We start from the raw sequence: 14,055 nt of genomic DNA, 5'->3' as shown, positions 1-14,055 counted from the left end.
CAATCTGTGAATGAGTAAATACTTTGTAACCCTCTTGAACACTGCACCATAAGATACGCTGACTTTATTGATCTGGCAATGGAGAAATTCTCTTGTTCCATCAGCTCTCAAGAAACTCTCAGGAGGTGCAAAATAGACAGGAAATGTGCATCACACATAGTAACTGAAGGTATCGTATATACAATGAAGAGAAAGCTTAAAAGGAACAGGCCACCGTTTTTTCTTGTTCTTACCTGAGCTTAGATGAGTTGATGTGTAACTGAAGTCTTTGTGCCCATGGAAGAGCGTGGTCGCTTCCAACTTCACCCCCGTTTGGAGCTATAGGAATATACTGGGAGAGGCCAAATGCTAACAACATCTTTGGTCGTTTTGTGTGACTGAGCGCACACACAAAGACCAGACAGGTACGCATCAACTCGTCTAAGCTCAGGTAAGAACATATCTCAGTATGGAAAAACAGTGGCCTGTTCCTTCAGTGGTGGTAAACTACATGTTGCCCTGACTGCCCTTTGGGGAAGACTGACATGTGGCTGCACATCTGTGCCAACGGACCCTCCGATGACCACCACCACCATTCATCCACCTACACACAGACCGACACCAGTCATCCTGTTGTACATGTTTTTAGTCGTAAGGAAAACCAGAGCGTTTTGAGGAAACCTACACAGACAGTCTGGTTTTGGATCAAACCCGGATCCATCTTTTTGCCTCCGTGCTGCTCACTGTCACCGACTGTCCCCCCGCCTCTCTATGCCTTGCACCCACTCCCTCTCTTCGCCACTAGAGGTCCCCCCAGCGTCACCCCCCCGCCCGCTCGGCTTCACTCCCTCCACCTCCGGATCCCGGTGTGGCCCGGTGGAGCAGACAGGACTTCATTTTGTTGGGGCTATCCTCCAGGGGCCGGCTCAATAATGGGACATGTCCTGAGTGTCACCCCCCTCCCTCCCTCCCTCTCCCTGTCACCACATGGCTGGGACTATGCACACACACGAGGGCCCCGACACCACGCGCTCCTGAGTGGGCCCTTGGGTGCCCCTGATCACCGCCACCTGCGTCTGCCGAGCCCTCCAAAAATCTAACAATTAAAAAAACACGGACACAACACGCTTCAGTGCGGGACTTCAAGGTGATTCAGAAAACGCTCTTCATCATTAGGCTCGAAATGATGACACGGGGAGCTGGATTTTCTGTTTCTGTATGAAATGACTGCCCTGAGTATTGATAATATATATGTGTCACAAACAAGCAGCCATTTCTCAAGGGTCTGATGCAGCTACTATTGAATCAAAATGGAAATGGAAGCTTTTGGCAAATTGTTAAATTGCAATGATCTAGTTCAATAGTTCAATGACTGTAAACACCAACCATACACCTGTCTTCATTTGATTCTTGTTAGTAGTTAATATCTCAGTCTTCTCTCGAATGTTAACGCTCCTGGAGTGATTTTACTTTTAGTTTTTGTGATATTCATGAGAAAAATGGAAATGACATACTGTATTATTCCACAATGTTGCACCCAAAGGGATATAGTACAGTATTGTGTTCAATAGGGGTTGGCGATATTGACAAAAATGAATATAGTAATATTTTTAGGGGCTTTTTTGATAACAATAATGAACAATATCTTTGCAAACCATCAGAAATATGAAGAAATGTGCTGGATAGTGGTCTTAAACCAACTAAGTGAAGAAAAATACAGTAAATAACCTTTTAAGAGGAGAAGACACACGCATATATATATATTTTTTACCCAATGGAGATACTTGCTTAATGTACAGGATATATACAGTCGCCCACCAATGCAAAACATTGTGATGTGGTATGAGACAGTGGTGGTATAGGTACTAAAGGTGACAAAAAAAAAAAAAAGTATGTCAATAAATATACTCTTAAATGGAAAACCAAGCATTTGAAAATGTTACTAATGTATTAAATATGAACCATTATAAATTCTCAGTTAAACAATCATCATCAGGCATTGCTGTGTTTTGGAATCGTCCCGTCCTCAGGCCATGTGACTTCAGATGTTCTTCACTGCTGAGACATTTATCTGACATGCAGCGTCTCACATGCCATTTCTATTTGATTTATTTATTCCCAGAACAAGATGGCTGACAGCGATCAAAAAATACAAACACACTGTTTGACTATTTAGACATGCCAGAAAGAATATGTATTTAACAAGACAGCGCTTTGGTTTTTGTTTTCCCTGCCCCAAAGAACATCACTGATTTAATCTTATAAGGGTAAATAAGTAGTACATTACATTCACTTACATCCTCATGGGCCACACGAATGCTCTATGGGTGAACAGTGAAATAAATAAAAGACCTTTTGTTTTGCTTTAACATTAGAAGATTGAATTAATCACCTGGATCACAGTTTTATTGAACCTCTGATGGGGGTCATGTACAGATGATGTATAGTAACAAAAACCTTCCATTGTTGAGTAGATCCTATTTTGCTGTAATAATTGTAAAGTGGTATGGATTATAATCTAATGTCCATCTGGTAACACTTTATATTAACTACACCTTATTTAGCCTTCATGAATAATAAAATAATTCAACAGGACTATAACTATACAGTTAAAGTGACAGTCTGTCCCTCCTTCCCGGATCTCAGCGACTAATCAGAGTCTAGTATCCTCCCGCGTTGACCAATGAGACGAGCTTTTCCTGTGAAACAGCCTGTCACGTCCAATCAGGAGGGAGGGGGAGGAGCTTGGATCGTCTACTTTTGAAATTTCTGTTCCTGTTCTCATTTTGCAAACTAAGAAGGGCTTTCTACTTAAAGAGGGGAGACATTTAAAACTTCACTCAATCTCTCCTCACTTTGCGACCTTACAGACTATCACTTTAATGCCAAACTCATAATGAATTGACTTATTCATTGTGTATGTCACACTTAACTAGTGAATTAAGTGTTGACATAGGGCCTCATTTCCTAGTTATCCAGAGGGTTGTTGATTTCTGGAGATATTTTTTTTGTAATTCAAGCAGCATGTTTGAAGAGTTTCGTGGTGCTAGGCTTGTGATAGGCTAGTGCATCTCTATGGTATCAGCTAGCCTGCATTAAAACCAGTCTGACCCGCTCCACAGAGCACCTGAGGCAAATCACTTATAACACCAGACTAACCATATACATGTCTGTGTCCATAGAGTCATTTTAACCATTTTAAACCATTTAAAATACCTTATATTTGAGCAGCATCAGCTTCGTGGTTGTATAAGCTACGCAGCGACGGAGTGATCTGCTAGAAAATAGTCCCTCAAAATGCGATCATTCATGTGATGCAAGGTCAGTTATATTCCAAAAATTACTCTATCGACACAGACGTTTATATGGTTAGTCTGGCGTTATAGTGATTTGCCTCAGGTGCACTGTGGAGCGGGTCAGACTGTTTTTAATGCAGGCTAGCTGATACCATAGACATGCACTAGCCTTGCACTAGCCTAGCGCCACAAAACTCTTCAAATATAAGAACTGCTTGAATTACAAAAAAAAAAATCTCCAGAAATCAACAACACTCTGGATAACTAAGAAATGAGGCCCCTATGTCAAAAATCCTGAAAAATCCCTTTAATGTCAGACTTTGCAAAGAACAATGTGAATAAGGATGAATAATATATGAATGAATCCTTGGAAGAAATTCATGCTGTTTTTATAGTAACGACACAATAAATGAGTTTGAGAAATGGATCACACAAGTTATGACAAATATCAAACAAAAACTCTGGAAGTCTTCGCTGTTTTTTAAGTACAATTGACCCACTGAAATACTGTAAATATATATGTTCTGTTCCACCACTGCACATAATGAACCCCATTCTTCCTCCTGCTGCCATGTTTCCCTTCGCCTTCCTCCCCACAATGTCACCACATGGCGCAGACACGGCGCAGACAGGCGAGCGCCCGGCCCGGCACGGCGAGGCGTAACGTGCCGAGTGGACCCTTGGGTGCCCCTGAACACCGCCACCTGCGTCCCCCCCCCCACCTTCACCCCCTCACTCTCCCTTCTCCCCCCCACCTCCTTCACGGCAACTCCCAGGCATCACGCGAGAGGAGGGAGCTTTAACGCCCGCCGAGCCAGGTCATTATACACGGTAACGGGGGCTTTTGCAAAATCGCCAAAGTCCAATCCGACGCCAAGGCTGCCCCGGCTTCCCCTCAAGTCCTCACCCCCCCCCCCCCCCCCCCCCCTTTCCCTCCCCGAGACGGCTGGCTATCGAATACAGCTGCAAACACTAAACAAGCCCGAGCCACACGGAGAGACAAATTGGCTCGGAGTTTACATACGCAGACAGGGTACAAGATTGGAATATTAATGACAGCTCGCTTTTAAAAAACGAAGGAGAAAAGAAAAAAAAAGGACTATACGGCGCGGTATTGAATTTGGGGGTCAATTAAAAAGAAATGAGCGGCGGAGGGAGGAGGAGATGGGGCTTAGCGGTGATCCAGTGTCCAGGATGTCGGGATGTTGTCATACGAAACATCGGCGCTGTGTGTTTGAGCGAGTGAGATGGATGCGCCGGGTTTAATGTGTTTATGTGGTTTGCAAACAGAGGAGGGAGATTCAAGGATTTCTTTTTTTATCGCCGTTTGAACCTCGCGTATACTTTTAACACCGCTAATGCAATAATCTCTGGCTGTTTTGCTTTAATAGGATTTGCAAACATTCCACTAAAGGAAGGTAATTTTCATAATTGTAAGTAAGTCAGACACAACGGGCAACTTTAGGAGCAAAGTACTGGGCACAATGTCATGTTCTCCGTCGATTTATGCAGAAATAATAGTTGTCAATTTCATTACTTTGAAAGAAATCTGGATTTAAAGCGAGTTTGAGTCCAATTGAATGCCTTTTAATTACATTCAACGTCTTCATTTGGGAACAATTCATTCAATCTCATGGCTGAATTGAAAGCATACAGTACTATTATACTATGAAAAGCTCCATGTATGAGTTGCTCGGTTTTTTATATCTTGTATTTTTCCCAAAACAGAAAATAGTCTTACACCACAGTAGCAATTTCATTTTATTAGAGCTCTATTTCAAAGCCTATACTTGACAGCTCCTTGTTTATAGTTGATCGGAGGCTGTAATTTTCTTACACTTTTACTTGGTTGTTTTAAAAAAGCAAGTTTATTAAAAACAACCTCAGAGGAACATTATCATTATTCGTTAGGGCGATGCGGTGGCGCAGCAGTTAGGTGGTCCCGGGTTTGATTCCGGGACGGGGCCTTTCTGTGGAGTTGCATGTTCTCCCTGTGTCTATATTTTCCTCCACGCTCTCCGTTTCCCCACTGAAAACATGTACAATAGGATGAGTGATGTGTGTGATGAACGGTGATGGGATTTATGGCTCTTTACCGGGAGCCGAGTCTTTGGGATCCGTTCCTTCAAAAGAGCCGTTCAAAAGACTGGCTCTTTTTAATCTAATATTTGAATAATACAGCCAGATAACTCACAATATCTAAGTAAAATTACAATGGGACTGATATTTATGCTTTGAAAACATGTTTATGAATAAAATCTTGAGCCACAACTAATAAAAAGAGGCTGCAACTGTCTGACAAATCATTCTTAGTGCGTTTAGCTTGTGTCTTGGGCTGATTCTTGTGTTTGTTCGGGGGAGCTCTGAGTAAAATTGACTAAGAAAAAGATCTGGATCTTTTCACAATTGAGATCCAGTTTGAACTGTTACACTAAACCCCTTGATGGTTGAATTTATTTCCAATTGTATAAAGAATATATTATCAGTGTAGGTTTAGGTTCATAAAACATTGCCATAGCAGGAAAGAAACAAAAATTGAACTTGAAATGTTTTTTTTGTGTGGCTCTTTGGCTTCGGTGCAAGAGCTGGTCTCCAGTGGAGGGGCCTGAGTTATGAAGGTGCAGAGGAGAGGAACTGTCCTTCAGGATCTTCTGGAACAGGGATCTCCAACAGGAAGCTCGGGAGCTCACCAGGCCTTTCTAGACAGCTCGCCAAAGATTTTCTACATCTCTACACGCTTGATAACTCAAATTTTAGGTGCATTTTCTGTTTGTTCTAAACTTGAACACAATCTGCAAACAGTTTGGTCAATTTTGCAAAGTATAAGGACTAAAATAGAGTTATTTTCTTTGAAATACTAATTCTCCAGGGTGAAGTCCACCTAAGTTGCATTTTACACAAGTGTTTTTGAAGCAAAAGTAGCTCTCCGACGTTCCTGTTGTGTAAAAGTAGCTCGCCAGGTAAAAAAGGTTGGAGACCCCTGTTCTGGAGGGTCTGCAGTGTGGCCATGTCCCGCCTCTCACTCAGAGATTGTTTTTGCTTTCGAGCCGGTGCTAAATTCTTACAGGAAGCTGCATGTCGAGAATCAGCGACACCCGGCGTTAAGGGGTTAAAGAGCCATTCAAAAGAGCCGCTCGGTCATGAGCGTCCCATAAATCCATAAAACTTTGTGAAGCTGTTTGAGTGACTTGTATAATGTGATTAAGCTTCCATTCTATTCCATTAAGGCACTGATATTTATGGATCTGTATAACAATTCCATACAGTATGTGAAGAGAAAACAAAACACTACAATACCTCTACAATAGTATATGTTTGACTTCTTCAGGTGGTTCTCGGGGTCATCTGCACTTTTAGACTTAATTCATTTCACTTTGAGATTATTTCCTTCTGGTCAAGTCACTGTTTACACCCATTTTAGTCACGATCTGGCCAAATTTAAGCCCTTTACAGATCAGCCCCAACTCGATCTTGGTCTAGGCCTGGTGGTACATGGAAGGTCAAGCATGGGGTGGACCTGGGTGTGAAACCTTCGAGAACCACTGACTTATAGCAACTATTTTGAGGCAAATGGCCACGTTAAACAGATACATACAGAAATTAAAAAGAGCCAACAATAGCTATCCATACTGAGTCGTCTTGTATCTCTTTAAAACATGTTCCGTCTGGTGAGCTGTGATGTAAAGCGTCTTAAATGAGGACATCTCTAATCCTATTTTAATACCGATGCCAAGAGTTATTCACATTTAAACACATTCACAGAAGCCAAGTTTTTCTGTTCATTTCTATAGCTCCCGTTAGCAAAAAACTACACTGACCTTGAGACGACCTTTCCCCCAAATCGAACCTGTCGCCGGGACTGGAAGCGGGCGCTCATTTCGCGAGAACTCAAGGCACCTATAGCTGTCGCCGCGCCCTCCACGCTGCTCACTCCGCGATAAAGGCACAATTTTTGGAAGTAAACATTCCTTGTGTAGGTGCGCCTTGAGCCTTGATTCATCCTGCCTATTTTTGACACCAGCGAAAGGAGAGGGGGAATGAGATTATTAACATCAAAGTGCAAACGCGCCGTGCTCTGTCTGCTTCTTGGGAGGGTAAAAAAAAAAAAAAGGAAAAAGAGGACCTATTTTCGACTTGCTGACTTCTTCTTTTTCCTTTTTTTTTTTGAGTGTGCGCCATAATCCGGAGACAAAAGAGGAGGAACGGAAGGGCTTGTTTCGCGGCGGTGACACGAGAGAGGACAGGTTCAAAGTACGGCGACGATAACAACAGCGTTTGCCAAATATATCAACGCTTTTTCTAGACATGTTGCAAGTTCGTGTTCGTGCCACAGCCTCCAACCATCAAGTGGCTCTGATGGAAGTTTCTACAGCCCCGTGACAAACCTTGGATTAAAGAGGGAACAGCTTTACCTGCAGAAGTCAGTGACAGAATGACCTTGAAAACCTGAGCGCCCTTTGCAGCCTGTTGCTCTCGGGTTTTGCATCATATCTGTAATCGCTTAGTTTGTTCATGTAGTTATTACATAAAGAAAGTCCCGCGAATCGATACAGCTGCATCCACACGAAGACAAAGGGCCCAATGTTGTGTTTAGAATTTTTTTTTGAGTCTAGTAGGACTTGTGGACAGACTCCCACGGCCAATGGCGATGTTATGTAGAACCTCCAGACAGACTCGGCGGTGGGAACATAGACCGCTAACGCTCGAGGGCGAAATCATGGCGGGTTTAAAGACTCCTCGCCCCCAGCTCTGACGGAGCATGTCCCTAAAAAGGGGCATAAGGGCGGGATCTTCACTATAGACTTGGCCCTTGCATGACGTGTAGTTCGGTCGTAGCTGCGTAGCTCCAATGCTGACAGTCCGTCCCTCATTAGCACGAGATTTCAAAAATATGTTCTTACTAAAACCAGCCTGGTTTCTTAACTAACCCAGCGTTATCACAGGAGCAATATCGAGCTCTAGATAGTTAAAAAAAAATGAATTGGGACCAGGCTTTAAAGTTGTTTTTAACGTGTCTAAAGTACAATGCTTTCCAATGGGAGACTAGTGGCTATATGGAGGTACTACAGCAGGGGGAGGCAAGTTTGCATCATGAAGGGCCAATTTTCATCATAGCCAAAACACCAAGGGCCGAACTATTGTAGCCAAAAGTTAAGCTCCGAGACCCGCCATTACCTTAATGACAAAGTGTGACCCGAATAAAAGTGTAATTTGTCATATATCGCATAAAATATTGCATTTACCACACGTTTTTATTGAGCAAGTCGTAGATTTGCTTTGAAGACTGAAATTATGATCAAAACAACCCAATAATACAAATTTCAACAGACTCCAGTGTGTTTCCGTGTAGTTTCAGATTGAAAATATTGAAAGAAAGTTCCCTGTAGGCTCGTGACCCACTTTTGAGTCCCCGACCCACCAGTTGAGAATCACTGTTTTACACATGACCAAGTGGGATGTTTTCCAAAGAAATTTAAAAAATACACCATAAAAAGACACTATTCCTCGCATTTTTAGTGTACTTTAACATGGATTTGCATAATCATATTTCTCAAAATCATATTGGGGGCCAGAGGCTCTGTGCTGGAGGGCCGGATTTGGCCCCCGGGCCTGACGTTGCCTACCCCTGTACTACAGCAATGGCGGCCCCTAGTGTCGTTGTCAAAAAGCAGAGCAGCCAGCGGCCATTGGGTCGGAAGGGGCGAGGCAGAGGGTCCTGATGTGGATCTGACTGCAGCTCAGGAGGTAATAACGTCCCTTTCTTTCTTTTATCGCAGCTTAAAGGGACTATACGGAGTTCAAAAATGTTAAAATTAAGTATTTTCCTCCCCCAACATGTTCCAAAAATAGTCCTAATGTGTAGAATGAGCCCAGACCTGTTCACCACAACTGCCTCTAAAATCCTGCACTGTCACGGGTCCGAAGCGCCGTCATGCAAGAGCTTTATATAGAAGCTGCAGTTACACGTATGGCCTGAGGTGGCAGTAATGAGTATAAAATGACAAACTTGCATCTAGCCTCTTTAAAGGGAAATTGTGTTCAAAACATGAGGTTACGGCGACGCTGCTGCTTCTGTAACCTTTCAGTCTCTTCCCTGAATGATACGCTTTTTATACATGTTAGTTTTATTGAATTAAAACAACATAGGTATCGGAAAAAGTATTCCCCCCCCCCCCCGAGTTCGACCAGATGGAGCTTATTATTAAGCCCAGGATGCTAACGGGAGAACACGAGGCAGCGCGATCCGTAAAATAAGTGACGGCCTCTCGCCAGTCGTGCTTTGGGAGGATCTTTTATCTCGTCCTTGATAAAAGTTCTTTCGCCGTCGTCAGCGATTACGGCAGCAATTTGTGCATCGTCACAACATCATAAACAGCCTATAATTTAGAAACCAAGTCGGTGCCGCAAACGATTAAACTGTGGTCACTATGGTAACCGCCAAGATGCTGAACTTCCGCTTTGGTGTGTTGTTAATCTCTCTATAAAAGCTGCATCTACCCACATCCAACAAAACACCGTCCCAAAGTCCAACGTCTTCTCTCTCAGCGCATAGGGTCACATGACCGTCTCGTGAAAGGCGGAGGCGGAGGCGGTGATCAAAAATGATGCGCCTGCTGGTCGGATGGAGGTTTGTGAATCTAATCCCTTCAGGGCAAACATTTGTTCTTTCAGCTACATTCTACGTCTCTCTTACTATGTCGATCATTTTCACTCCAACCTCGAGGATCCAAGGATGACAGGTCTCTAACATTCCCTGAGTTCACCCTGTGTGGCAGTGTTCTTAACATCACAGATGAGATTAATTATTTGGGTCATTATATCTGTAGTGATCTTACTGATGACCGGGACATGCACAGGCAGGTGTGTAAACTGTATGGTCAACCAAACATGCTGGTCAGGAAACTCTATATGTGTTCTGTAGATGTCAAAGTTACTCTGTTTAAAGCTTCTTGTTCTCCTCTGTACACTGCACAGCTGTGGCCAAGTTTTAAAAAGTCCAGCTTGCAGAGGCTCACAGTTGCATATAATGACTCTATGAGGCTGCTGTTAAAGATGCGCAGACACTGTAGTGCGAGTCAGATGTTTGCTGACTGTGGAGCTCACTCTTGTCCTGCTGCACTTCGTCATTGTTATTTTAAATTCATGTGTAGACTGAGCGACTCTCAGAATGGCATTATACGGACTCTGGTGTGTCCTGTGATCAGCTCAATGAGATTCACGTCAAAAATGTGGAATCACTGGCGCTCGTGTCTTTATGTGCGTGGCAGCTAGAGAATTGCTGGTACCTTGTTTTGTTTTGCCCAATTATCTGCAGTATTTTAATATTTTTCCTTTAAACATAAATATGGATCGTGTGTTCTCACTTGTGCCCTTAATAAAGATTGAATGAAAAAGGAATGATCCCGTCAAAAACTCAGATCATTCAGTGTTTTGTGAAGCGTTGTATTCAAAATGGAGCTAAAATACTCATCACTGAGACGAAACTTTCGATGATTCGTAAACACCGTCACCGAAAACGGTCCAGGCCTGATTCACAATCGCACAAACACCACCGACATGCTGGGACAATGACACACCTATAAATTTTAACAATCCACTTCCAAACCGCCCCCCCCTTCCCCCCCCCTCCACTCTCCTGTACCGGCGCACACGGGGCTGACTTGTAAATAGCCCCGGCCGCGCTCTCATCTCGCTGCCTTTCCTTTCAAATATTTATCCGCGCGCCGCTGAGCTAAATCGCCTCTGACACCGAGACTGTTATTTAAGGTCGCAGACAGGCGGCTCCGCTAAAGGGAAGAAAGAGTGCGCGGGGCTGGGGAGGGGGGAGGGTGAGGGTGAGTGTGGGGGGGGCGAGCGAGCGAAACGAAACATGCGTCCCCCTTTTTTTTTTCCCTCTCACCGTCGAGGAGGAGGAAACAAAATGGGATCTATTTCGGCGCGTTCGTATTGCGGCGGGCTGAATAGCTGCATGGCCTCGGCTCGGTGTGGAGAGAATTACGGCGGGAAAGTAAACAGTCGCTGTAAACACGCTCGCGGCTCATTTGACGATGACCTGAATTAATGCGGGTTGTTCAGGCGCGACATCGCTCCGGCGGTAACGCGCGCGGCGGTGATACTGTAAATAAAAGGCGGCGGATAGAAAGGGGGGACGAGGCCCGGGCGGGGGCAGGAGCGCTTTAACCAGGCTCCATTCATGAGCGATATTTTTCCCGATACCGATTGTTTGGCGTCCAGAACCAGAAAATAAAACAATAATGTGTGGAGGATCTGCAAGTTTAGCATGTCGGGGACAGCTAATGTCAAGAAATGTGGGAATAAAAGGGAATAATTTGGGGGGAAAATGGAAGAAATTGTAGCAAAATTGTGTAAAAAATAATAAGAATAAATTTGGAACAAATTTGGGGAAAATAGGAAAATAATATGTAAAAAAAAATTATAAAAATTGGGGGAAAGTAGTGGATTTTTTTATATATATATAAATTGGGTTAAATATTGTGAAAATTGGCACACAAAAAAATGGGGCGGACAATATTGGTAATGAATGAGAGGAAAACATTTTAAAAAAAATAGCATGCACTGTTTCAACCAAATAAAATATGTCGCAAAATCATCAGTGTTGGGCAACTTACTTAAAAAAGTTTCTTAAACATTGTAATGTATTCTATATTAGTGATTACAGCTTTAAAAATGTAATATGTTTGTATTAGATAATACTGTTTCAAAAATGTAGCTGAGTCACATTACTTTGAGTTACTTTTGGCAAAATATAAACTGAAAATATTAATATATTAATATTAATCAGAGATTTCCTTTTCCTTCACTTTCCCCAATTCTCTTGTGTTTTGTTTTGTCGACATTAACTACAGATCTTATTACACCAGTGGATTTGTTTTGCTACCTTTTATTTGGGGTAAGTTTGGCATTCTTTTGTTCTTGCATTTAAATGCTCTTGTAAGTTACTTCCAATGTAATGACTAATATATTCCCATTTAAGTAACATGTCATATTCCTTAGTTACTGAAAAAAAGTCATATATGTTTGTAACTCAGTACTCTGTGATACGTCACCCCCAAAACTGTTATCTGACATTGAAGGGACAATACAGAGTTCAAAAATGTTAAAACTAAGTATTTTCCAGCCATGTCCTAATGTGTAGAATGAGCTCAGACCTGTTCACCACAACTGCCTCTAAAATCCTGCACTGTCACAAGTTGTTACTTCGGGTCTGAAGTGCCGTCGTGCAGGAGCTTAATATCAGCAAGGCAACTTTGTTTATACCGCGCATTTCATACACAAGGCAACTCAATGCCTGTTGACTGCAGTTACGTGTAAGACCTGAGGTGGCAGTAGTGAGTATACAAATGACCAATTTGTATCTAGTCTCTTTAGGGCCATTTAAATCCTTTTAAAACAGCAAATATAAACATCTGTACAAAGACAAACTAAACAAACTCTTTTCCTTCTTATTTTATTACTGTTTCTTTTGTATTTGTGTGTGTATTGTTATATTAATTATGGTATGTTATTTATATTTATTTTGACAAATCTAAAATGTTTGTTTGGCCTTAGATACAACGGCCACACTATATTATCTTTACACTAACTGGTCCTACAAACAGGCGAATATTCACATTTTAAAGGAGGGATTTTCTAATTTCACCCAAAGAAAATAAAGGATCTAAAATTGTGTCGACTTCACCATTGAGTGGATTCATCTTGGCGCTCCACTTTGATAAAACGTGGTTCTCTTTGATATTAGCGTTTCGAGCGGGTCGGTGCCGACAGCCTTGAATCTTGATTACACCTATTTTCCCTTTTCTCTTGCAGTTTCTCCCCAGAGCGCAGGTAATTGGCTTCACCTGACCTGAACTGCAGTATGCTTTTAGGTAACTTGTTTTTTTTCCAGCGTGAGAACGAAGATGGCTGGAGAATTTGATCAACTCCGTGGCGTTGCTCGTGCGTGCGAGAGCAGGTGCTTCAAGGTATTCTGACTAAGGTACTTGAGCTGAGTGGTACCACACTGCAGGTGGATAAAGGGGTAAAAGCTACTGATGAAATATTCCAATGAGGGAAAAGGGATCCCAAATCTTATTTCATTTTATGCTTGAATCAGTCTGTCTCGGCTGCAGTCGATGGAGGGCTGAGGGGTGAGACGTTTTCCAGAGCATATTTCATTTTATGCTTTTGGGCCAACAGACAAATAATATTAATTGTATAAGTGGACTAGGACTAGTACAGGCCGAGGGCTTTAACTGAGCTGCAGCAGGAGCCTGGGCTGTGGGTTCAGACATAAATTAGGTCAGAAGGACTTGTGCTTTGTACTGTATGTCACCATATGACATTGAAATAACTAAGTTAGTTCAAGTTGGTGCAGTCAGTCCAATCCAACAGTGAAGAAAGACTAATGCACAAAGTGGATATAAAATATATAGCTCAGTCTGCTGACTGTGGAGATGTATCAGGACTAGGGCTAAACGATACCAGTTTGAAACTGGTGTTGAAAAAAAAAGCCTGTTGGGCCCAGGGGCAGCATTAAAGGAAGTGACTTGGTTGTTCCAGCTCAAATAAATGCTACACATTTAAACAAAATAAATGTAGTCTTTTATGGAATAAATTAACATTATCATTCTGTTTTCTGGTTCAAACTATTTTAATACAGGTATCGAAATGTAGGCATCGGTATCGATAAAAGGTAACGGTGCCAGCCCTGTAATGTACAGAAAGTACATAATGTACAGACATCAGATTGCTGACTGTGGAGATGTATCAGACTACATGT

The 14,055-nt window shown here is 42.5% G+C and overlaps 1 protein-coding gene across 1 annotated transcript in view; it reads right to left on the bottom strand.

The window, feature by feature from the left end:
- zbtb16a (zinc finger and BTB domain containing 16a) overlaps positions 1-14,055 on the bottom strand; it is a 328,754-nt gene that overhangs the window by 17,458 nt on the left and 297,241 nt on the right. The gene's annotated exons all lie outside the window — the stretch shown is intronic.

Source organism: Gobius niger, assembly GCF_951799975.1.
Source record: "Gobius niger genome assembly, chromosome: 11".
NCBI classification, from domain to species: Eukaryota; Metazoa; Chordata; class Actinopteri; order Gobiiformes; family Gobiidae; genus Gobius; species Gobius niger.
This window is presented reverse-complemented; position numbering and strand designations above follow the sequence as displayed.